The sequence below is a fragment of the Phyllobates terribilis genome, unplaced genomic scaffold, assembly GCF_046119375.1.
Source record: "Phyllobates terribilis strain yellow unplaced genomic scaffold, ASM4611937v1 Scaffold_2__4_contigs__length_985480577, whole genome shotgun sequence".
NCBI lineage: Eukaryota > Metazoa > Chordata > Amphibia > Anura > Dendrobatidae > Phyllobates > Phyllobates terribilis.
The window spans coordinates 172,101,971-172,118,986 of record NW_027362762.1 but is presented as its reverse complement, the minus strand read 5'-3'; the positions used below and the strand labels follow the sequence as shown (position 1 = coordinate 172,118,986).

The 17,016-nt window shown below is 45.9% G+C and overlaps 1 pseudogene; it reads right to left on the bottom strand.

The window, feature by feature from the left end:
- Window positions 1–15,691: 15,691 nt before the first annotated feature.
- LOC141245032 (uncharacterized) lies at window positions 15,692–16,322 on the bottom strand (annotated as a pseudogene).
- Between the last annotated feature and the right edge of the window lie 694 nt (window positions 16,323–17,016).

The following is a 17,016-nucleotide window of genomic DNA, read 5'->3' as shown; positions in this document are numbered from 1 at the left end:
CACGACAGGTAACTGGCAGGTGCTCCAAGTAGGCAGGCAGGCTGGCCGGCACGGCAGGTTACAGACAGACTGGCGGGCAAGACTGTTAGACAGACTGGCGGGCAGGACTGACAGGCAGCGGGACCTGAGGGCTGAGGAAAGTGTTAGCACACAAAACAACAACCTTGCACAGGCACCTCCATTTTGGAGGAGGTGCCTTATAAAGGGGAAGTCCTCCGGCCATTGGCCGGGGACTCTTTAGCACGGCGCGCGGCCCCTTTGAGAGGGAGGGAGCGCGCGCGCCCCAAGCACAGTGCTGGAAAGCTGCGCGCCACAGCAGCAGCGGGAGGGGAGCAGGAAGACGCGGGACCGCGGCGGTGAGGGGAGCGGCGTCTCTGCCCGGCAGGAGGCAGAGACGCCGATGCTTAACCTTACCTAAATTGCATTTAACAGGCCAAAAAGGTTAAGAAACAGTTTTTCCTGCATAATCACTTGTATATAAGGCTAAATAAACCAGAGAAACCAAAAAAATATCCCTTTTAGCCTTTGTTCACACATACCGTTGTGGCTTTTTTACAATTGCCTTTTACAATTGGGAGGTCCCTGACTTATACATTTTGTAAGTTCCTCTGTCATACATCATTTTTAGTTCGCTATTCCCCAGCACTTTACAAGCACAGCTAGAACGCACCAGTAGATATGTTGATCTTTGACCTGAGAGGCCTCAGGTGGCTCTGTAACATGCATTTTGGAGGGACCGCTGTTACTTAGACATTTGGGCTGTCCCTCCATCATTGACACTCAGATAGTGAAATACATATTCCATAGCAGTTTACAATGTGCACATTGTAGCATTGGGCTTGACCCTCCTCATCCTCCACCACCATGTGATACTGCTGCCCTAAATTCGAATGTTCAGAGGGCCTGCAGTAGGCAGGAAAGCTGAGTTTTGTGAGAGCCCTCGTGTGGCCCTGTAACATACATTTTGAAGTGCCCTCCTCTAGAAATTTTGTAGGTGCCTCTTGTGTACATTTGAGAGTGCCCTCACTTATTCATATTGTAGGGACCTCACTATTATTTAACTCATTTAAGGGCACAGACTACAGAGAAAATGGCTAAGAGACATGGAGTACTAGAAGGTAGCAGTGAGTGCGGCCCAGGATCCTCAGGTATGGCTGAACTCTGTGAACCGGAAAAATAAAGCTGCACTAGTCAACTGGATGACGAGCTCAAATATATCACTTGTATAAGTCAATGGACAAAGGATATATGGTGACCCCCTTCAGGATGGGTTGGAGAAGCTTCTCCAAATGGCTTAGAGATTTTGATTATCAATATTCCCCAGATTATATAGAAAGAGAAGACTTCTTGATACGGTACTACTTGGTCCAGGGCAGAATGTGCATCGTATTTCCAAAAACTACTCCTGGGGCTGGGGGCTGTGTCATAGGTGCAGGAAGAGTCCATGACAAGGTTCTCCCTTGACAAACATTATCTACGATGGAGTACTGTAGTAGTTGTGGCCCTGAATTCAAGTTTTCAGAGGGCCATCAGGTGGTCATCAACAGTCAGTGTAAATTTCTATTGAATACGTGTAGGCAGCGGATCATTCAGGATACTCTCAAAGCGTGTTTACAACAGAACAAAGCTTTAATTAGCTATAAACAGGTACAGATATGATAGGCTTTGTGGAAACAGGAATATACATATCTTAAGTGTCTCTGTGCAGCAACAGCAGGCTGCTTCTCCTCTCACGCACAGACACAGGAAACTGGATACAGTCACATGGTCTTTTCTGTGTGTGAGACTCTGTGAGTTTTTTTTTTTTTACTTTATAGACAATACACAAACCTAGCAATAGAAAACTTACATACGCAGGAATGGAGTTGTTGCATTAAACATATTCCAACACCCCCACTCAACAACTACTTATCCTGTTAGTCCCATTGTGGTTCTGGAGTCCTCAGACTTGGCTCTTGGCAATGGTTTTGTCATACCATCAGCTAACATTGTGGTCACTGCATTCTGAGTCTTCTATCCTTTGGATTACAAGCTGAAGGCAGGAAACGGATTTACCATATATGGTTTGATTATACAATTTTAGCACACAAAGACTGATTTCTTTTCTCGTGCTTGTGTTGAAACATTCAATCGGACACATTTGATTAGACACATTTAATCAGATACATTCTGATGACTAGCAAGGACGCATTATTGATTCAAGAAGGAACATTCACTGCTGGTGTTATTTTGACCTAAAGTAACTTTCAGACTTATATAGCATAGATGGGGTCTTTGAATTTGAGAGGCCTCATCTTCTGCTATAACATTCCATCCTTTTGTTCCTTCATTTATCAATATGTTTCTATATATTTTCTTTTAGTACACCGCTGAATACACATTAGAAAAAGCTTAAAAACCAAATAAACTTCAAGACACATTAGCAAAACCTGTAAAATAGCTTGCACTATACCAGCCAACCACCCACCGATACCTTTAACTCAATTAGCAGGATTTAGAAAGGAAAAGGTGTTTGCCCACCAGGAATCCTGGTTCTTAAGGTTGACCTCATCATAAAGCTTCCTTAGTTTTACAACGTCCTCTAACTTATGTTTCATCGTCAATACACTAGAATTGTCTATATAATGACAGCATGCAGGCCCTATTATCTGGCACATCCCTCCTTGTGCTGCTGTTAAATAATCTAGTACAAGGGTATGTTGGTTCGTGACAATAATCAAATGATTCTGTACTGCAAGAGATCCGTTAACTACTTCTAAAATATCCCAAATCTGATCATCAAGATAGTCCGTAGCTTCTACTAATTTATCCCACATTTGTGTCAACATAGGGTATATAAACAATGCACTGAAAAATTTGTTTACCCCTCCCATTTGAACTATATGGGGTCTTCCACTTGGTCTTTCTTTATTGTCTGCTGATCGCTTATGCAGTGTATGTTTTGGGATAGACAAAGGATCTAGCTGGTCTGGAGTAACAATATAAGTTGCGGGTGTCAATCTGGCTAAAGTACAAGTTCCTGTTACTCCTACTGGGAGCCACTTGAAAGCCTTGTCTCCACATACCCAATACATGGATAAGGGGAGATTCCATAATGCTGAATGTTGCAGTATTAGACGGTGAACTAAATCAACAAACTTAGAAACATTTGACATCATACACCACCCAGGCACTTGACCTATAGGGGAACAATAGCCAGCATCAGGATTGCCACACGTAGGTGCACCTCTCTGATAACTTGAGCTTTCATTACACTGTAGATTGCCAGGTATTTTGGCACAGGTATCACTTGTCCCGTTTTTAAAATAAACATTATTCACCCAATTAGAAGTGTGTAGATATCTTTCCAACAGGGAAGGTTTAAAGGCATCACTGCTTCCTGAAGTGGCATTAAAACTTATTTTCAATCCTTGTTCAGGTATTTTCCCTAGATCAGTAATTTTTGTTTTGTTACGAGGTACCCACTCCCCTCCTTTAAATGCTATATACAACCTGGGAATTATTTGACCCGTCAGGTTCCCTTGCCACCAGGGAAATTTTGTCCATCCTACTACGGGAATCCCAACAGTGGTATTCCACAGTCTCTGTGTGGCATTATTGGCCCAAGTATCTGAACAGTTCACCCAAAAGTTTATCTCTTCCCATGAGACTAGGACAGCGAGAAAGGGTATGCTAGTGGATGTCACAGGGGCATGTGTACATATCCAACAATTAGCAATGGTCTGGTTTTGCTCCTTTAGTCCATCGATTAGAGCAAGATGGTGTTTAATGAATCTATTGTCGTCTCCATCTGTGGTGCTCAACCTAGTCCATGCACCTGTGGCCGCAAGGATGCAGGTAAGTATAAACAATATCTTCATTCTTTGTCCGCTGGTTCTCCTAGTATCTTTTTGCAATGGGACGCGTGGATCCAGGTCTCTTTTCCCTCTAGCTTAACGGCTGTGCTTGTGGTCAGCAGAACTTGAAAGGGTCCGTCAAACCGTGGATCTAGGCTTTTCCTCACGTGTCTTTTTATAACCACCCAGTCTCCAGGTTGCAGCGTATGGCTGCTAGAGTCTTGATCTGGATCTGGAAGAGAACTGAAGACATTATCATGTACTTGCTTAATCTTTTTGTGTAAAGCCCTCACGTAGGAACTTAGCACATGGTTATTCATTTCTAATGCTTGCGGATAGAAACACCCTAGGCTGGGTACGTTGCCAAACAATATCTCATATGGAGCGAGTCCAGTCTTTCTATTAGGTATATATCTTACTGAAAACAGATCAAGCGGTAAACAGTCCGGCCATGGTTTTCCTGTCTCAGCCATGGCTTTCTGAATTTTTAATTTCAATGTCCCATTCAGTCTTTCCACTTTACCACTACTTTGCGGGTGATATGGGGTGTGGAATGCTTGTTGAATTCCTAGAGGTGACATGACTTCATTCATTATTTCACCTGTGAAGTGTGTACCTCTGTCACTCTCAATTACCTCTGGTAACCCATACCTGCAGACCACCTCCGCAAGCAGTTTCTTTGCGGTTGCCGCAGCCGTGGCTTTGGCAACCGGGAAAGCCTCTGGCCACCCTGAGAACAAATCAATACAGACCAACACATATTCCCATGATCCTGACTTTGGCAGCAGAATATAATCAATTTGCAGTCTCTGGAATGGATAGAGGGGCCGGGGGGTGTGTTTGGGTGGTGTTTTAACTACTCTACCCTGATTATGTGTAGCACATATCATGCACCCTTGTACCAGGCTTTCTATACAGGTGGAGAATCCTGGTGCCACCCAATGTTTCTGCATCACACTCATCACAGCCGTTTTAGATTGGTGTGTCGGCCCATGTAGCATCTGGGCAGCTTCTAGGTACAGTGCCCTTGGAAGGCATCGTCGTGTCCCTTTCCCCCATACCCCATTTGCTTCATTCAGGCATGCACCTTCCTTTAACCACTGCCTCAATGCAGTAATCAAGGCAGAACCAATGCTCCCACACCAATCGGCTCAAGAGGCTGAACTTAGGGCCCTAACCGAGGCCTGTAAACTAGCGGAAGGTAGTATTGTTAACATTTACACGGATTCTTCTATGTACGCATTCGGTATAGCGCATGATTTTGGTCCAATATGGAAGTCAAGAGGTTTCCTGACGGCAGCAGGACACACCATTAAGAATGCTGATGCGGTCCAGCAGTTAATTGATGCACTACAACTACCCAAAAAGGTAGCTGTCATAAAGGTAAGAGCACATACCAGACGCACAGAACAGGTGAGTAGAGGTAACGCAATGGCAGATGCAGCGGCAAAAACAGCAGCCTGTAAGCCGCAACAAGGGTCAACAGTACGTCAGTTAAGTGCCCCTAAAAACCCCTTTGTGTCGGAGGACATCTTATCCCAAATGCAGGCTCAGGCTCAAAAGGAAGAGGTTGAAGCGCAGGCATGCTTGCGCTCCTCAGTGTCTCTCTGTGACGTCATCCAGATGAGCCGAGTTCATGTCCAATGAACTCAGCTCACCTCATGCACGTCACTGACAGCGTGGGAAAATTCTCACGCTGAAGTGCTGAGTGCAGGAGAATTTTCCCACGCTGTCAGTGACGTACATGAGGTGAGCTGAGTTCATTGGACATGACCTCGGCTCATCTGGATGCCGTCACAGCCAGACACTGAGGAGTGGAAGTATGCCTGCGCTTCTCAGTGTCTGCGGGATGACAGGATGGATGGCAGCGTTCTGCTGCGGTCCAGCCTGTCATCTCGATGTAGCAGAGCTGATGTGTCATGGGAGCCATGGAAAGGTAAGGATGATGTTGCTTTATTATTTTACTTTTATTGCAGGAGATCGTTGGCTTCAGCTGGAATGGGCGTGGTGGTAAGTATGGTTTAATTTAGAACAATAAAGAATTGTGTGTTTATTTCAATTAAAGGACTTTTTTCTGGGTGTTGTGTTTTTTTAAATACTTTACTAGAAATTCATGGTGGTCATGTCTAATATTGGTGTGACCCCATAAATTTTGGGCTTAGGGCCAGCTGATAATGCCAAGCTGGCCTTAACCCCTTTATTACCCAGTGAGCCACCGCACCAGGGCCCTGGATGAGTTGGGTACAGCGCCAGAAGATGGCGCTTCTATGAACGCGCCATTTTCTGGGGCGGCTGCGGACTGCAATTTGCAGCGGGGGTGGCCCAGAAAGCTTGGGTCTCCCTGCGCTGCGGATTCCAGCCCCCAGCTGCCTAGTTGTATCTGGCTGGGCACAAAAATAGGGCGAAGCCCCACGCATTTTTTTTTTAAATTATTTAATGAAATTCATGGAATAATTTAAGAAAAAAAGGGCTTCCCTATATTGTTGTGTCCAACCAGGTACAAATAGGCAGCTGGTGGTTGGGGGCAGCCCATTCCTGCCTGCTGTACCTGGCTGGACACAAATATAGTGCGAAGCCCCACGTCAATTTTTTTTTAATTATTTCATGAAATAATTTTTTTAAAAAAGGGCTTCCCTATATTGTGGTGTCTGGCCAGGTACAAATAGGCAGCTGGTGGTTGGGGGCAGCCTGTTCCTGCCTGCTGTACCTGGCTGGACACAAATATAGGGCGAAGCCCCACGTCAATTTTTTTTTAATTATTTCATGAAATAATTTTTTTAAAAAAGGGCTTCCCTATATTGTTGTGTCCGGCCAGGTACAAATAGGCAGCTGGTGGTTGGGGGCAGCCTGTTCCTGCCTGCTGTACCTGGCTGGACACAAATATAGGGCGAAGCCCCACGTCAATTTTTTTTAAAATAAATCCTTTATTTTAACACTAAATGACATTTGAGGAGTTAATAAAGATGCAGTCCCTAAATTATTATTTATTTTTTAATTAATTTTTCCCAAAACTTTTGACGTGGGCTTCGCCATATTTTTGTATGCCAGCCAGGTACAGCATCCAGCTTCTATGAACGCGCCATTTTCCGGGGTGGCTGCGGACTGCAATTTTCAGCGGGGGGGGGCAGAAAGCTTGGGCCTCCCTGCGCTGCAGATTCCATCCCCCAGCTGCCTAGTTGTACCTGGCTGGACACAAAAATAGGGAGAAGCTTCACGTATTTTTTTTTTTTAATTATTTCATGAAATTCATGAAATAATTAAGAAAAAAAGGGCTTCCCTATATTGTTGTGTCCAACCAGGTACAAATAGGCAGCTGGTGGTTGGGGGCAGCCCGTTCCTGCCTGCTGTACCTGGCTGGACACAAATATAGTGCGAAGCCCCACGTCAATTTTTTTTAAATCATTTCAGGAAATTCATGAAATAATTAAAAAAAATTGACGTGGGGCTTCGCCCTATATTTGTGTCCAGTCAGGTACAGCAGGCAGGAACGGGCTGCCCCCAACCACCAGCTGCCTATTTGTACCTAGCCGGACACAACAATATAGGGAAGCCCTTTTTTTCTTAATTATTCCATGAATTTCATGAATTTAAAAAAAAAAAACGTGGAGCTTCGCCCTATTTTTGTGTCCAGCCAGGTACAACTAGGCAGCTGGGGGCTGGAATCTGCAGCGCAGGGAGGCCCAAGCTTTCTGGGCCCCACCCGCTGCAAATTGCAGTCCGCAGCCGCCCCGGAAAATGGCGCGTTCATAGAAGCGCCATCTTCTGGCGCTATACCCAACTCATCCAGGGCCCTGGTGCGGTGGCTCACTGGGTAATAAAGGGGTTAAGGCCAGCTTGGCATTATCAGCTGGCCCTAAGCCCGAAATTCATGGGGTCAAGGCAATATTAGACATGACCACCATGAATTTCTAGTAAAGTATTTAAAAAAAACACAAACACCCAGAAAAAAGTCCTTTAATTGAAATAAACACACAATTCTTTATTGTTCTAAATTAAACCATACTTACCATCACGCCCATTCCAGCTGAAGCCAACGATCTCCTGAAATAAAAGAAAAATAATAAACCAACCTCATCCTTACCTTTCCATGGCTCCCACGACGGCTCCAGCTCTGCTACATCGAGATGACAGGCTGGACCGCAGCAGAACGCTGCCATCCAGCCTGTCATCCCGCAGACACTGAGAAGCGCAGGCATACTTCCACTCCTCAGTGTCTGGCTGTGACGGCATCCAGATGAGCCGACAATGAACTCGGCTCACCTCATGTACGTCACTGACAGCGTGGGAGAATTCTCCTGCACTCAGCGCTTCAGCGTGAGAATTTTCCCACGCTGTCAGTGACGTGCATGAGGTGAGGTCATGTCCAATGAACTCGGCGCACCTCATGCACGTCACTGACAGCGTGGGAGAATTCTCACGCTGAAGCGCTGAGTGCAGGAGAATTTTCCCACGCTGTCAGTGACGTGCATGAGGTGAGCTGAGTTCATTGGACATGACCTCGGCTCATCTTTATGCCGTCACAGCGAGACACTGAGGAGCGCAAGCATGCCTGCGCTTCTCAGTGTCTGCGGGATGACAGGCTGGATGGCAGCGTTCTGCTGCGGTCCAGCCTGTCATCTCGATGTAGCAGAGCTGAAGCTGTACTGGGAACCATGGAAAGGTAAGGATGAGGTTGCTTTATTATTTTACTTTTATTGCAGGAGATCGTTGGCTTCAGCTGGAATGGGCGTGACTGTAAGTATGGTTTAATTTAGAACAATAAAGAATTGTGTCTTTATTTCAATTAAAGGACTTTTTTCTGGGTGTTTGTGTTTTTTTTAAATACTTTACTAGAAATTCATGGTGGTCATGTCTAATATTGGCGTGACCCCATGAATTTCGGGCTTAGGGCCAGCTGATAATGCCAAGCTGGCCTTAACCCCTTTATTACCCAGTGAGCCACCGCACCAGGGCCCTGGATGAGTTGGGTACAGCGCCAGAAGATGGCGCTTCTATTAACGCGCCATTTTCCGGGGCGGCTGCGGACTGCAATTTGCAGCGGGTGGGGCCCAGAAAGCTTGGGCCTCCCTGCGCTGCGGATTCCAGCCCCCAGCTGCCTTGTTGTACCTGGCTGGACACAAAAATAGGGCGAAGCCCCACGTATTTTTTTTTTAAATTATTTCATGAAATTCATGGAATAATTAAGAAAAAAAGGGCTTCCCTATATTGTTGTGTCCGGCTAGGTACAAATAGGCAGCTGGTGGTTGGGGGCAGCCCGTTCCTGCCTGCTGTACCTGACTGGACACAAAATTAGGGCGAAGCCCCACATAATTTTTTTTTAATTATTTCATGAATTTCCTGAAATAATTTAAAAAAAATTGACGTGGGGCTTTGCACTATATTTGGGTCCAGCCAGGTACAGCAGGCAGGAACGGGCTGCCCCCAACCACCAGCTGCCTATTTGTACCTGGTTGGACACAACAATATAGGGAAGCCCTTTTTTTCTTAATTATTCCATGAATTTCATGAAATAATTAAAAAAAAAAAAACGTGGAGCTTCTCCCTATTTTTGTGTCCAGCCAGGTACAACTAGGCAGCTGGGGGATGGAATCTGCAGCGCAGGGAGGCCCAAGCTTTCTGCCCCCCCTCCCCCGCTGAAAATTGCAGTCCGCAGCCGCCCCGGAAAATGGCGCGTTCATAGAAGCTGGATGCTGTACCTGGCTGGCATACAAAAATATGGCGAAGCCCACGTCAAAAGTTTTGGGAAAAATTAATTAAAAAATAAATAATAATTTAGGGACTGCATCTTTATTAACTCCTCAAATGTCATTTAGTGTTAAAATAAAGGATTTATTTAAAAAAAAAATGGCGTGGGATCCCCCATAATTTTAGTCTCTAGCGGAGGTTAAGCAGACGGCTGGGGCAGATGTTTGAAGCCTGAGAAGGGGGTAAAACCCACGGAGCTTCCCAGGCTACTAATATCAGCCCCCAGCTGAATACCTAGCCTTTACTAGCTATTAAAATGGGGGACCCCCCCAAAAAAAATGACGTGGGGTCCCCCCTATTTTAATAGCTAGCAATGGCTAGGCAGACAGCTGGGGGCTGATATTAATAGCCCAGGAAGGGTGCCATGAATATTGGCCCCCTCCCAGGCTAGAAACACCAGTCATCAGCCGCCCCAGAAATGGCGCATCCATAGGATGCGCCAACTCTGGCACTTAGCCTCGCTCTTCCACGCTGCCCTGGTGCGGTGGCAGGGGGTAATAGTGGTGGGGTTCATGTCAGCGCCAGCTGCCATGAAGCCCAGGTTAGTAATGATGGGCGTCTATAAGACACCCCCATTACTAACCCACAAAGTGTTAAAAAGAAAAAACACACTACACCCAGAAAAAAATAATTTATTTGAAATAAAACACACAATTTTATTTAATTCTTAGTTTACTAAAAATAATAGTTACCTGTCCACGTTCCTGCGCTGATCTCCCATGCACAGCTGTCACATCTGGAGATGGTGACAGCTGTGCATGGCTGCTGTAAGCTCACGCTGCCGGGAACACGTCCGCTCCCGGCAGCGGGAGCCACTGACTGAGGTCACCGGAGTGCATTCAGGCAGCGCAGCTCCGGAGACCTCCTTTACGGCACTGCTGTACCGTGGGAATTTCTCACGATACAGCAGGGCCGTAAAGGAGCTAACCGGAGCAGCGCTGCCTGAACTCCGGTGAACCCTTACGGCCCCGTCATTCTAGCGGCGGCAGCGGTTCAGAGCGGTCACATTCTATGTGGCTGCTCTGAACTGGAGATCTTCGTGGGACACTCGTGGACTGCTACGCAGGGGTAAGGATAAGGTTGTGGTTTATTATTTTATATTTTATTACAGGAGATCGATGGCTTCGGGGAATTAGGTGTCGAGGTGAGTATAGGTGTAGTTTTTTATTTTTTACTTTATTTTAGGTGGCGATCGGCGGGGACAGGTAATGTATGAACTAATTTATTGTAGGTAACCACTGGCCACCAATGACGTGTATTTAACATTTATTGGGGACACAGTAGGGCAATTTAAATAGCAGGATCAGGCTGATGGGAACTACTGCTCCCATCGAGCTGATCCTGCTGGCAGGAGTGGACGGGGGACAGACATAGGCCGATGGGAGTAGTAGTGTCACATCGGCCTATGTCTGCCTGCACGCACACACCCGCACAGACACCGCACACACCCGCACACATCGCACAGACACCGCGCACACCCGCACACACACCCCGCACACACACCCCGCACACACACTAATCATGACGGGTCTGGGAGGTGAGGCTGACCTGTGCGGCCGTGGGAAAGTTCATGTGAGTTCATGCAGTCAAGCATGAACTCACATGAACCCTCTGAGGGCAACGCGGCGACTTCAAATGAACAGCTGATCGGCATCACCTGATACCTCAGCTGTTCATTTGAAATAACCGGCGGGAAAGCGCAGCACAGAACGGGAAAGCCGGCGGTGAAGTCTTTTCACTGCCGGCTTCCCCGCCCGGGTCCTTCACTCCCCGCTCCTTGGTGCTGCGCTCCCCGCCCGGTCCTAACTTACGATCGGGATGGGAGGTGGCGAGGGGAGCGGAGGATCGGGGTCGGAGGCTGCGGGGAAGCAGTATGGGGCTGTGTGATTGTTTAAAAGCCGGCGGCTTTTTACCGCGCGCCGGCTTTTAAACAATCAGGAGAATTCTCCCCCGCTGGGATGGCATTCTGATGACAGGCTGGATCGCGCTGCCATCCAACTTGTCATCCTTCACAGACACTGCAGAGCGCAGGCATTATGGGAACTTCCGATTCCGGTATCCGATATTGTAAAAGTATCGGAATTAAGTATCGGAATTCCGATACCACGAATATCGGCCGATACCCGATATTACAGTATCGGAATGCTCAACACTAATCATGAGGTGTTAGAACGGTGAGCGGGTGGTCAAGAACAATGTCTGCGGATTTATGGAATAATAGTCCAACAGCATGCAGAGCACGTACACAGGATGGTGCACCTCTGGCTACCGCGTCTAATCTGCCACTAAAATAGGCAACAGGTCTCTGATTATCACCGTGTGTTTGAGCTAAAACTCCTGCTGCATGTCCGGCTTGTTCATGAAGATACAGAGTAAATGGGAGCTCATAATTAGGGGTACCCAAAGCTGGAGCGGCCAAAATACGGTTTTTGAGAGAATAAAAACAGTCTATTGCCTCTGGTGTTAGTACAAAAGGTGTTGGAGTAAGACAGTCATAGAGGGGCTGCATCAAAATAGAGACGGCATGAATCCACTGTCTGCAATAGGAAGCAAGTCCAAGAAAAGTTCTGAGGGCTGCAACATTAATGGGGACGGTGAATGCCTGTACTGCTTGTTTGCGTGCATTTGTTAAATAACGAGCTCCTGGTGTAATGCAATGTCCCAAAAAGGTGACTGAAGATTTACAAAACTGAAGCTTATCTTTCGATGCCTTGCAGCCAGCGTGATAGAGAAACAACATAAGCGATATAGTTACACTATGACATTGTTTCCTGGAGGGGGCACAAATGAGCAGGTCATCGACATATTGCAAAACAATGATATGTGGTTCAGACCATCCCTCCAGTATTTCCTGCAGACTTAGTGTACATTGTGGGTGAATTCTGGGCACCCTGTGGCAACACTGTCCATGTATATTGACTACCCTGGAATGTGAAAGCAAACAAGTACTGGCAGTCAGGATGTAATGGTACACTGAAAAATGCATTTGCCAAATCGACCACTGAAAAACAAAGAGAGTTAGAAGGTATCTGTGACAGAAGAGTATGCGGGTTGGGCACAACTGGTGTTATAAGTTCTGTGGCTTTGTTAACCAACCGAAGGTCATGGACCATTCTATATGTGGCTGGTTGTTCTGGCACGCTCTTTTTCTTTACTGGGAACAGGGGAGTGTTGCAAGGGGACTGGGTTTTGACTAGGACTCCCCTGTGTAGTAATTTTTGGACTTGCTGGGCTATGGCATTCTCCTGAGCCGAGCTAAGGGGATACTGCTTCTGTTGAGGCAAAATTGCTCCTGGTTTTAATTTTACCATTACTGGTTGAACTCTTAACCTACCAACATCTGTTTTGTCTGAGGCCCAAAAATCATGTGGTACAGCATGCTCCAATATCGGGGGAAACTCATTTTTCTCTTCTATGCTGGCAATATCTAGTGACCTAATTTTGCAAAGGGTACTTGGTTTTAAACCTGGGGTCATGGTGACAGTGCCATCGGGATGATACTCAATATGTGCTTGTAATTGGGACAACACATCATTTCCCAATAGATTACATTGGCCTCGGGGTGATACCATGAGCTGGCTATGTACAGTAGCTCCTTGAATTTGCAGGGGAATTCTCTTAGTGACAGGGAGCAGGACAGACAGGGAATTGAAGGGGCTGGCAATGACATGATGTGAAAAATCAGTGTCAGTGTATGGCCAATCACCTTGCGTAATTACTGAATTGTCGGCCCCCGTATCTACTTGGAAATCGATTTCATGTCCCCCTGGTAGGTTCACCTGCACTATACAACTGGGAGTTGGGGGTAAGGAGATGAGGGGGTTCATGTGCAAGCTACCCTCATCCTATGGGGGCGTTGTTTGGTCGGCTGGAGGACCCATACTCTGAGCATTTGGATACGGGTTGGTCCTACAGTCCTTTCTAAAATGTCCTGGCTTTTTACATCCGTAACACAGTTTCTGTCCTCCTCCTTCAGTCCGTCCTCTGTTGTTTCTGGGGGTCGTCTCTACTATGTGTATTTTGGCAGCTCTTTTTGCCTGCGCTATGTCATGCTGTGCCCCCTGAGCTATTCTAGCTAAATCTTCTGCCTTCACTGATCTCCAGTCCGGTCTACTTGCTGTTATCTTCTCTGCAATCTCCTTCTTTAGTCCATTCATGAAAGCACTTGCTAATACCCTCTCACTAGTCTTATTTCCGGGGTTGAACCCCATTTCTGACCAGGTTTTCTTTAATGCATAGAAATAATCCTTAGGATCTTCCTCCTTCCCCTGCACTCTATCTTCTAGTGTAACTTGCTTTTCTGCTTGCCTGTCTTTACATGCTTTTACCAACGCTTTTACGTACAGAACCCCGGCTGCTGCATCATTAGCCTCCGCTACATCAGGGCCCATTCTACTGTCATATTGTTTATAAGTTTCGTCCGTCAGTCTGTCATACCGAGCTTCATCTGCCAATTTCCCCTTAATTACCCCTTGCAGATCTATTCTAGTGGCATGGTACGTATCCTGTATGGTGGTGATCATTCTAGCGAAACCCATAGGGGACTGGGACGGATCTGGCAGCTGGGTGATCAACGCCAACTGCTCTGAAGGACTCCATGGTCTATACATTAACATTGTGCGAGCTTCCTGACCTGGAACAACTGCATCCCCCCCCGCTGCTACTGCTGCTGCTGCTGCTCCCGGTGCTCCTGGCACAACTACCGTCCTCATTGGGAATAGACTAGCTGGGTGGGGTCTCGATCCTCCACATGCCACACAGATGTCTACTGTCAAGCGGTTCTGCTGTCCACACCTGGGGCAAACCCAACAATTGGGTTCCTGAGAATTCTGGTACTGGGGTGTGGGTGAGCTAGGTGACGTCAGGAGTGGACAGAGAGAAAAATCTGTCATTCCGGTTTTTGTCAGCCTGTAACGTCCGTCTCCTAATTCTTCAATTTTTCCTTTAAAATGAGCACATGCATTCATCCATACATCTACTGTCTTCAACAGACCCTTATCTTTCAGCCATCCATGATAGCAGTTAAATAAGGATTTCCATTTCTCTCCATTCATCTCTCCATTTTCATTCATTCCCGCTTTACACAATATTTTGTCAATTCCAATCAGTGCCTGTTTCCCTTCTCTGCGTACCACTAAGTCTTTGGCTATAATGCCTTCCTTGGCATTTTGGTTCCCCATTTTTTTGGTTCTCCTCACTTAGAGTAGACTCCTCAGTCACTTAGACAATGGTCACTTAGACAATGGGCCACAAAGGTTTCTGAACCATTCCACTACTAGCCTTCCAGGACTTATACGCCAACCAGAAAAACAGACCAAAAACACCAATCCCGATACACACCCACAACACAATCATCGGATCCATACTTTCATTCTTAAGTTTTTTCCAAAGGATAGAAGGCAGGACTGACAATTTATCTGAGGGAATTCTACTGGTTCAAAGGGACCTGAGCCAGACAACAATCTGTGAATTACCTGGGGAGCCGTCCACTCGGGGGTGAGGGAGTCTCTTCTATGCAGTGATATAATTAGATAGAATATAACAGTTATTCTTACCTCAGCGCTGTATATATCACCAACAGAGAGCTTCACTCGTCCCACGTCTCGGACCGGTCGAGCACCCTTGGGTAGATTAACTCAAGGTCCCTGTTCAAGGTGCCAGCTGTGGTCACTGCATTCTGAGTCTTCTATCCTTTGGATTACGAGCTCGGAGAGATGAGACACAGGACAGAATGTGTGTCAAACAAACTCTAAACTTTATTACAAAGCATGGGTTTTATATCCACCCTGAAGGCAGGAAACGGATTTACCATATATGGTTTGATTATACAATTTTAGCACACAAAGACTGATTTCTTTTCTCGTGCTTGTGTTGAAACATTCAATCGGACACATTTGATTAGACACATTTAATCAGATACATTCTGATGACTAGCAAGGACGCATTATTGATTCAAGAAGGAACATTCACTGCTGGTGTTATTTTGACCTAAAGTAACTTTCAGACTTATATAGCATAGATGGGGTCTTTGAATTTGAGAGGCCTCATCTTCTGCTATAACAACATCTTGTCAGACTCGCAATAGACAAACTCTAGTACACCACGTTCTACTAAGTCACGTAAGTGGTGATGTTTAACGTCAGTGTGTTTAGTCCTTGCACTAATCTTCTCACTGCTGGCAAGTTTAATACATCCTTGGTTGTCCTCATAGATAACTGTTGGCTGAGCTAGTGGCTTGCCGAAATCTTCCAAAAGTTGTTTCAACCAAATAACTTCTTGACTTGCATAAGCAGCTGACACATATTCTGCTTCTGTAGAAGACAATGCGACTGACACTTGTTTTCTTCTGGACCAAGAAATTGAATTTTCTCCTAACTTGAACAAGTAACCACTTGTTGATTTCCGATCACTTGTATCTCCAGCCCAATCTGCATCCACATAACCTCTGAGAGTGAGATCTCCTGATGCAGGTATCTTAAGATTTAGCCTTTGAGTTCCCTTAGGATATTGTAGAATTCTCTTAGTTCCCTTCCAGTCTCTTTGGCGTGGCTTGCTTACACGTCAGCAGATAATTCCAACTGCGGCTGTAATATCCGGACGAGTTGTGGTTGCTATGTACAGAAGCGCCCCCACTGCTTGTCTGTAACTCTCATTGGTGGGTAGCAGATCTTCTTCTCCTTCCAACTTTAAGTAGGATGGATCCATTGGTGTTGACGCACCTTTTGCTTCTGACAGTCCAAATTAGTTCAGGATTGTGGAAATTTTAGAACTTTGATTGAGAAGAAAACTCTCATCTTCTTCTCTCTGGATTTGGATTCCCAAATACGTCACATTTCCAAGGTCCTTAGTCTCAAAGTGCTGGTTGAGAATTTCACCTAGCTTTGTCATTTCCTTTTCATCTCGATGAGACATGATTACATCGTCTACATATAGAAGAACATAAATCCACTCCTTTGCTACAATTTTCGTATACAAACATGGATCAGCTTGAGACCCTTTAAATCCTTCTTCCATCAAAAGTTTGTTCATTTTTGAGTTCCATGCTCTAGCCGACTGCTTAAGTCCATAGAGAGATTTTTGCATTCTACAAACAAGGTGCTCTTCACCCTTTTTAATATATCCCTTGGGTTGGTTCATGTACAACTCTTCTTCAATATCACCATGTAGGAAGGCTTTCTTGCTGGCTTTAGAGCTTATCCAGACTTCAGTGTTTTTTTTTCATTGTCTGGGTTTGGTGATTGAGATTTTTGTTCTTGTTCTTGGCTTGAATGACTGGTGTAACTTCATGGAATTTGAGTGAAACTGAGTTCTCATCAATCACTACGTCTCTGCTGATTGTTACTGTGTTGGTCTCAGGGTGAAAGATTCTGTATCCCTTTTGAGTTTCGCTATAGCCTACCAGGACTCCTTGCTTTGCATGTGATTCCCACTTGGA